This window comes from Austrofundulus limnaeus, unplaced genomic scaffold (assembly GCF_001266775.1).
Source record: "Austrofundulus limnaeus strain Quisiro unplaced genomic scaffold, Austrofundulus_limnaeus-1.0 Scaffold72, whole genome shotgun sequence".
NCBI lineage: Eukaryota > Metazoa > Chordata > Actinopteri > Cyprinodontiformes > Rivulidae > Austrofundulus > Austrofundulus limnaeus.
Window position 1 is genome coordinate 686,881 of NW_013952474.1, and position 9,630 is coordinate 696,510.

At 39.8% G+C, this 9,630-nt stretch overlaps 1 protein-coding gene across 2 annotated transcripts in view; it reads right to left on the bottom strand.

The window, feature by feature from the left end:
• Positions 1-9,630, bottom strand: part of zranb3 (zinc finger, RAN-binding domain containing 3) — a 148,691-nt gene that overhangs the window by 29,634 nt on the left and 109,427 nt on the right. The window lies entirely within an intron of this gene.

A 9,630-nucleotide genomic window follows, 5' to 3' on the forward strand; every position in this document is an offset into this window, starting at 1 on the left:
GCAGTAGGTACAAAGCAGGACTACAGCAGTAGGTACAAAGCAGGACTACAGCAGTAGGTACAAAGCAGGACTACAGCAGTAGGTACAAAGCAGGACTACAGCAGTAGGTACAAAGCAGGACTACAGCAGTAGGTACAAAGCAGGACTACAGCAGTAGGTACAAAGCAGGACTACAGCAGTAGGTACAAAGCAGGACTACAGCAGTAGGTACAAAGCAGGACTACAGCAGTAGATACAAAGCAGGACTACAGTAGGTAAAAAGCAGGACTACAGTAGGTAAAAAGCAGGACTACGGCAGGTACAAAGAAGGGCCAGAGGGCATACAAATTTAAGCCCCATCTCCATTGTCAAGTCTCACTATTTGGTTCGGGTCTGTTTGGTTTTGCAGGTCTGTATGTGTCTTCATGGCAGTGTGGCCCTCAATCTGTGGGTGGGACTGTGGATGGATAGTCAATAGTAGTGGGTCGGTAGTGGGGCTTTTTAAAAATTAGCTGCAGCACTATTTATACCTGCATGTGTAACAGTGGGTAGCCAACTGATCCAAAACCTCCTGAGATATCTGGTCATTTGTGATTGCTCCGTCCAGCTTAAGCGGTATACGCTTGTCTCCTTCACCTCTTTCAAGAAAGAGTTTGCAAGTTTTGAATCAGCTCAGCCAATCCACAGGCAGGAGTCGCAATACTTGGTTGTACCCACCTGGAACCATTGCCAAGGTGGCTCTGATAGCATGGAAATGGAGACACATTTGGCCGAGGCTGAACTGAGACGAACTGCATACAGGCACACCGGTGAAGAGGGGAGCTTTACCCAAGTGGCATACAAAGAAGGGCCTAAACAGAAACAAACCAGACCAAGGTGGGTATGGAACAGGAGCTAGGGGGCATGAAGTAGGATAAGACCGGTACAAAGAGGACTATGACGAGTAACTATTTTTTGGTAAACATAAAAAATAAGGGTGTGAAGTGACCAAAATGTAAAATGTACAAAGTGATGAAATCATAATTTAACCCAGAACTGCTTCTTCCCCTTCACTGAAAAAAGATTGGGACCCCTTTGCCCTGACATGAATGCTCTAAAGAAGTAAGGCTAAAATAACAAAGGGAAAGGGGAAAAATGATTCTATTTGTTTAGTAATGAGTTCTCATTAAATAAGAACCTCTATAAAGCACCATATTTTAATTGAAGTGTTTCCGCTGTTCAAATCTGTATTTAGTTTCTTTCCTTGGTTCTGCTGGCTTGGAAACGACATTTGTGCATTTACACCACCTCCATCTGGCCAAAATACTTTCTTGAAAGAGATATGTGGGGGGAGGAAGGTAAAAGGGGAAAAAATACAAGGAAGATGGATGGCAGGAGGCAAAAAGTGGAGGAGAAACACATTAAAGTAGAGAAGTTTCTCTGGAAGCTGTAGGGAGATGAGGAAAAAGGTAAGCCTTCATCAAACACAAGAGCTTCCTTTGCTTCAAACAGTCCCAGCACAGAGGCTGGATGAAACGAGATACCTTCTAACTAAACTGGAGTCCAACTGTGCTTCTGGGAGAGCGAGGATATGTGAGCGTATTTGCATTTTTCTTTTTTTATTCAACTAGAAGCCCGGACAGTATTTCTGTAAACTGTGCTGCTCCTTTCTGAATATTTTTTTTCCTGTTATGATTTATGCAATAAAAGATGCAAGTAAGGCTCAATAATTTGGTCTTTTTTTTGTCTAAGGAAATCTTTATTGCTTTAATATAAAAACAGTTTTGACAGATTAAAATGATTATATATTAAAAGCACCAAAGAACCGGTTAACATTTTGTTATGTAAAAAAATCAAAACGGTGAAAACCAAAATGGACAGCTACAAGCAGCTGCTAACGATAGCTGTTTGAACCGTTAGTATAACCCATCTTCCAGCCCACATTTTAAACAAGATTTTCTCCCAATTTATCAGATATTTCTTATGTTACTTTCTGCAGTTCTGAACAGCTTCAATGAAGCAAAACACGATACATGAAACTGGCAGGGGGTTGTAGCAGCGATGACAAAAACCCAGCAGTCAACATGATATGAACGAGCTCATTTGAACATGCTATTTTTTTTGTTTTTTTGTTTTTTTGTCGGCTCATTGTTGGGTTGACGCACAGCTGTAGGGTCAGGGTGGCAGTGGGAAGCTGACAACAGTGCCTCGAGAACTGAAGACAGCCGTCAGGATTCATCCGGGCCGGCCTGCAGTTCAGAACGGAGGCCAGACCCTGCTCAGCTGTGTGAAATCAAACTAACGAGCTGCTGCTCTGGGTTGGCCCAGCTGAAGCTGCTTGATTGATTGCTGCACTCCTTCACTGGCCTCGCACTCTGTACAGGAGCAGCCTTTCTCCAGTGGCGGATGAAAGAAAGCCTTGACTGTTTGGTGGAAGTGGGGGAAACTGAGCTAATCCACACCATAAKGGGTACCTTCCTACTGGTCCCATTAACAGATTCTTGGATTCAACAATAACCAGGAAAACAAACAAAATGCACATAGGTTAATGAAAGCTTCATAAAAACTGAGGCAACCTGGGGAGTATGTCTATCGCCTGAGGCATTTACAAGGTTCCAAAATGTGTGGATGTGTTGATTACCAATGGCATTCAGGTGGAAACAAGGACTTTGGGGAACACCTTTTAACAATGGACAAGAAAAACCAAGAGAGACAAAGCCAAATTACCAAAGAATTTGTAATAATTAGCAGTGGTGGGCAGTGCTAATCCAAAAATTAGCTCCGCAATTTCTAAAGCGCTTATGAAAATGTTTAGGCCCGCAACTTCAAAAGCGCTTATGCCACAGAAAAACTAGCAGAAGCTAATTTTAAAGCGCAAGTTCAATTTGACACTTACTAGCTGGCAATAATTCATGTACAATGTAAGCACAACACTGCCAACTAGCGGAGTATGAACCCTTTTACAGCTTAATCCTACAACCGCCGATTGCTGGGGATGTGATTTCCTGAAACAGACCTTTAGCTACTGGTGTAAAAATTAAAAAGTTGTTGAAGATTGCTAGTTCGGCTGCTTCTTTGTCCTTTTGTTTGCTGTAAATTTTTCATTAAAGAGCATCAATAAAGTAATTTTAAAACTGTTTATTGGAAAACTGAAGCGATGCATTCTGGGTACCTGACGGATTTGATTTGTGACGGGAAACAAAAGCACGGAGTACAGGAAACTATCTTCACTTCAAAATAAGAGCATGGATTTTAAAGTATTTCATGTAGTTGCTCCAGTTGACCACTAGATGTCTGTCTTCATCAGCATAACATCTTTAAATCATTTCTGTGTGTCTCACCCTGTTGCTTTGACCAATTACTGTATGTCAAGTATTGAGCTCCAGCGTTAAACTTTTTTTTTTTTTAAAAGGAGCTCCGATTGTAAAGTAAAATAAATCAGTACATACAAAATTTTAGTATGGATTACAAACGTTAACTGCTTTTGCTATTGCTGCTATTGCCTTCCTGCTACATAAGCAGACACAAAGCATTGTGGGAAATGAGAACTGTGACCGAAAGCAACAGTCAGCAAGGTTGTATACGTTTCCAATTAGTGTGTTTATCTGGGAGGGGTGCTGTTGGATAGATATGTATGTTGTGATTCACTGGCAGCCATACCTTCTGCTGTTCAAGATAATGATGACTGGTAGATAATTAGTTATTAGCGGTACTGCATTTGTTATTAGCGGTACTGCATTTTAATTTTAAAAAGTGCAAATTCACTTGTGAATTATAAAAATTACTAAGACGGCTAAAGTGCAAATGAATCYGCAATTAGCGGATTTGCGCTTTAGCGGTCTGGTGCCCACCACTGATAATTAGTGTTGTGACTCACTGAACATTTCATCATTAACCTGACAGGAAATTCAGCAAGAAATATAAATTTCAAAATAAGCAGTGTTGGTATGAATCTAACGTTTTAGCAATCGACTCATTCGTTCATCCAGAAACAGACTCCATCTTGTGAAACATTGGGAACACTTCACAGAGGTGACATCTGGTGGCCAAATTAAGTTTGTCAGCAAAAACACAGTTATGCCGAACAAAGAAATTATTTTCTACTTCCATCATATACCGAACAAAACCTCAAGTAAATAAAGAAATAAAGAGAATAAGAAAATGCAAATGGGGCTGGGAGTCCGTGGCCCCACCCGGGGTGGAGGGCCTTGGCGATTCTGGGGGATGACTTCTGGTAGCTACATGCAGGCCTATTAAACATTGCTATGGGGAAACCTTATATACACAAGCATGCTCATAACCACAAACAAACAAACAAACAAACAAACAAACAAACAAACAAACAAACAAACAGGTGTTTAGATCCAGGTGTTTCTCAGATACACTCTATGTGGGGACTGCGTTTGCCACAAAATATATTTTATTTATTTATATTTTTTAATTATACATTGTAGTTTTCACTAAGGCTATAAATATTATTATATACACATATGTTGTTTGTTGTTGTGTTTTTCTGTTTTGTTTTCTCTTTTTTTGCAGGTGTAGGGGCAGACTACAAATGTCGTCTAACGTTTTCTCAATGCCTCTTTCTCTTCTCTACTATTATCTCCTTGTTTACCTTTTAATCTCTTTCTTCACCTTTTGCCATTTCTTTTCAGTTTTCTTTTCCATCTCAGCGTCAGTTATATTTAAATAATCCCAAAAGAACTTCTAATAAAGTTTAAACATCCACTATATTGCTGAAATTTATTTTATTTTACGTATATACCGTTATTGAACCAGACAAGTCTCGTTGAGATCTCAGATCTCTTTTTCATGGGAGGCCTGGGTCTGAAGGCAACCTATTCTATGTTTTTGGCTCACCTGCCTTGACTCACATATGAGCTCAAGTGACATCCCATTCCTAATCCATAGGGTTCAATATGACGTTGGTCCATCCTTTGCAGCTAGAACAGCTTCAACTCTTCTGGGAAGGCTGTCTACAAGGTTTAGTGCAGGGGTGTCCCGATACTGATACCGGTATCTGTATCGGACCCGATAACAGCATCAAGTACTTGTACTCGTGAAAGCCATCCGATACTCTTAACCGATACCGCTTTTGTCCCCTCCTGTGCTGCGCTGCAGCTCAAAGGGTAAACTACACCCCATACCAGGCAGAGGTGCTAATGCACCGACAAGTTATTCCCAACCGCCCTCCTTCAAATAACAGAAGAAGATGACAAGAGAAAGAAAGTACGAACATGTCGGCAGTTTGGACATATTTTAAGACACGGAAGACACACAAAACAAGCAAAGTCTGCTGTGCTCTGCTAAACTGTCAAGGGGAGAAGTGAAAACTGGATGTTTTAACACCAGCAATTTGATCAAGCATTTGAGGACAAAACTTTAAATAGTTTGTTGCTGCTAGCAGTAGCACAGCGCAACCAACACTGAAGCAAGTTCTCCAGAAATGTGAGAAAATGACAACAGACAATCCACAGGCCGTAAGGATAACTGAAATTCTTACAGATTTATTGCAACAACAGTTCAGCTGCGTTACACACTCCACAGTCTCTTGTACATAACTGTTTGATGCATCGCCATCAGTTCTCAGATGGAGTTGATATTCTGACGAAAATTGTTCTTATATTGACCAATTTAGTGAGCTCTGTGATGTTCTGTGTGTCAAGTTGAAAATATGTGTCGGCACCAAGTGCTCAGCATGTGTGTAATCTATCAAAATGAAGGATGGCTGTCAGATTTCTCCATCCCAGTGTAAACAAATCCATATCAGTATTGGTATCGCTGAGTGCCTAAACTGAAGTACTCGCACTCGTTCTTGAAAAAACTGGCATCGGGACACCTCTAGTTTAGTGTTTTTAGGGTTTAGTGTGTTTATGGGGATTTTTGACCATTCTTTCAGAAGCACATTTGTGAGGTCACATACTGATGTTGGACAAGAAGGCCTGGCTCTCAGTCTCYGCTCTAATTCATCCCAAAGGTGTTCTATCGCGTTGAGGTCAGAACTCTCTGCAGGCCAGTCAAGTTCATCCACACCAGACTCTGCTATCCGTGTCTTTATGGACCTTGCTTTGTGCACTGGTGCACAGTCATTTTTGGTGGATTATGGTGAAAGCCATTATGCTGCACTTGTGAAAGTAAAACTGTTGGGCCTCATCTTGACAATCAGACATTAATTCTGAGTTTCACACTGCCAGACAGGACACGGTGAAAAAAAAATAGTGGCTTTCAAACTTTCTTGACTGAGTCTCTGGCATTAAACAATGGCTCAAACAAAATTTCCTGTTTTTAAATAAAGTAAAGGCTTTAAATACAATAGCACTCATTTTTATTTCATTTATGTGAATCTTTTATTTTGTTTTATAGTTTATTCTGTTCTTAATGTTTGTTTTTCTTTTTCACTGTGAAGCAGTTTGATCACCTTTTTGTGTTGTAAATATTTTATAAACACATAAATGTACGAATATAACAATAAGTTATAATTCTCTTATATGATTGTTTTTTGGCAAAAAGAAATATGTGTGAAAATGTGTTCAGTTGCTCTAGAAGAGAATTACATAGTTTCGGGGGATAAAAGAAAACATCTCACATTCACTTTTCTCCTGAGATATCAAATTTACAACGAGGAGCCTGTGTTTCAAACTGAAGGGGGTGGATTTTGAGAAACGTGGGCATTTATTAGAGGGAAAAAATAGATTCTTAAATTACATAATGGGAAGTGTGGGATCCAATGATTTTCAGTGACTCATTCTAAAACACAAACGTGCTGAAAGTCATTTTTTCCTCTCAAACTGAATCACAACCTAAGTTAAAAAGAATAAAATCAAGTCACAAAAGCTCTAAATATGTTCTGATGTGATGCCTTTAGGAGTCTGTGAAGCTTTACATTAAAGTTAATATTGCACAAAACTAGAATTAAAAATTTGCAGATGGAGAAGGACTTATTTATTTTGAATTTGCTAATCCCAACATAGCTTTAAAACAATCCATTTAAAAATACAAAACACACAGTTCCATTGGGAACAAGGTGCTGTGATTTTTGGTTGCAGTAGGTTGCATGATGTAGAAAAAAATCTTAGTCTTTCTTAAGGGCTCGACACACAGGCAGCGACAAACTACAGCGATTAACGGCTGTCATCGCAGCCAGGGTGAAACCCGACACACGGGACGCGATAGCGATCGCAGCGTTGCGAATCACGCTCTCAGGTCGTTTGTCTTCACAAAATTTGATTGGTTCTTGACTCTGAAGGCGGGTGTGCATTACGGACGTGTAAACTAAACAAATCTTGCGATGCTAATGATATTGAAAAACAAACACACATCAAGATACAGTTTTATGAGGAAAACCTTACCATAAACTTCACCCTGGTGCCAATAAATTCCCACAAAGCTTTTTAGTAATCACTTGGTGAAAGTGTTAGCTAACGGCAGTGTGTAGCATACTCTCCTCTCATTGGTCAGCCAATGAAACCCTCGCTGATTGGTTGTACGCTAAGCGACAGCGACAAAAGTTGAACATTTTCAACTTTCATATGTCACGTCGCAAGCTCGCGTGTGCACGTCTACGTGTACGAGCGCGAAATTTCACATGCACTATTTTCGCCGGTCGCTTAGCTGGAGGAGGGCAAGCGATTGTCGCCTCACCGCACAGGCTCCATWGGAAATGAATGGAGAGTGAGCGACGTCGCCTCCCGTGTGTCGAGCCCTTCAGTCTCACTTTCTGGATAAGACAAAAGATGCTTGTTGTGYCATGTAGAAGGGCAAGAGCTGTGGTGACATGAGCGTGAAGTGGAATATCAACAACAGATAAGTAGTACTGTCAACTCTCATGAAGGTCTACACTTTGCGGCCATTGTTTCCAAGTTGGGACAGCAGGGTCATTCCACCCCAAATCACCTGCCGATTTTAACCTAACAACCTCAGATTTTAATGAAAATTAACACATTTGTCAACTGTGATCCCACAGCACAGTACTCTATCTCAAATGTTAAGTCAATTGGACCAGTGCTTGACCCACCAGAATTTCGGATTGTCACTGGCAATGCCTCAGTAACTTGCAGAATGTAATTTTCATGTCTCCAACCAGTGGTGGGCACAGTTCCCCTAAAGCCCTAAAGCACTAATAGGGGAACTAATTTCCAAATTAGTGCTTTTGCTAATTTTTAAATTTATCAGTAGATTAGCACTTGCTGAATTTATAGGCTAAATTTAGAAGCACTAACTGAGGTATTTAAATGTTATTGATCAACGTTAATTGAATAGAAAGAGCCTTTATTGTCCCACGCAGGGAAATTCAGTTTTTTCTTTATGTTAACAGCTGAGGGTAAAATCTATTGCACATTTTGTTCATACAGTATGTGTGTCACTTATCTGTCATCAACGTCATCAATCATCTCAACCCATGCCTCATTGTCATATAACACACAACCCCAATTCCAAACAAGTTAGGAATTGGGGTTGATGATTTGTAAACAATGATTTGTAAATCCTCCAACCTATATTCAATTAAGTACATTAAAAAGACAAGATACTTAATGTTCAAATGGATAAACTTTGGTTTTTTGCAACTTCATTGGAATTGGGGTTGTACATACTGTATTTTTGTATGTATAACGCAAATAAATTAACCCCAAATATTAAACATAAAAACGTGTGTTATACACTGGAGTAAAATTTGACAGATTTTTTTTGTATATAACTGAAATATTGTGTCGCAGTAGTTCCAACAGGAGTTGAAGGAGGAAAAACTTTTTTTTCTCCAGTCTCACCTTTTTTTCTGTCACTAACAAGATGTATGTCACTAAAACAACTGTTCATCAAGCTACAGTCATACAGTTGGGTTTCTAGTGGTTAGTGACTCCAACTCAGCTGTCTTGTAAAAATGATAATACTGTATGGATTTTATGGGTCTATTCATCCCAGAAGAAACACTAAATGAATACTAGAAGGAAGTAAAGGGAGAAGCTTTTGAAATAAATAAGACAAAGTTGGGAAAAATTTTGAAAGATTTTCAGGATTTGTCGTTTGGTCACATTTAGGTATGTCTGTGTTTTGTTCACAAGTGACAGAAGAATGGGGCATGAGATCAAGAGATAGTGCAGCTTCTACAGTACGGCTGTGTCCAAATTCAGAGGCCGTGTCCTCTGAAACCTGAATTCTTCAGCTGCTTACGTCACAGCGCCGCGCCGGAGGCTGTCCAAATTAGAAGTCTCCTCCGATGTGGCCGACAAATGCATTTTTTCCTTTGCCCTGATTTGAAGGACTGATCYGATGGATCCTTCTCGGACCACCATATCCCATAATGCATTGAGGGCCAACCGGAGATTTTTTTCTGCTAGTAATGGCGGACAAAGTGAGAGAAAGGAATACATTTTTAAATAAAAATCTGGTAGTATAAAAATTAAAAGTTTCAAGCGATTGTGTTGTTAATACTTTTATTTTTGTCAGAAAAAAAACAAGCTGGTATAGTGAAATAAACATGCAACTACAGTGGGTCCATTAGTTCTTTAAATATTACTTTTAAGTAGGGATGTCCCGATACCACTTTTTCACTTCCGATATGATACCGATATTACAACTTTGAGAAATGTCCGATACCGATATTGACCGATACCGATATTGACCCGTTACTGTAACAGTGCAAGTCACACACTTTTACCTATTTTGTAGTGT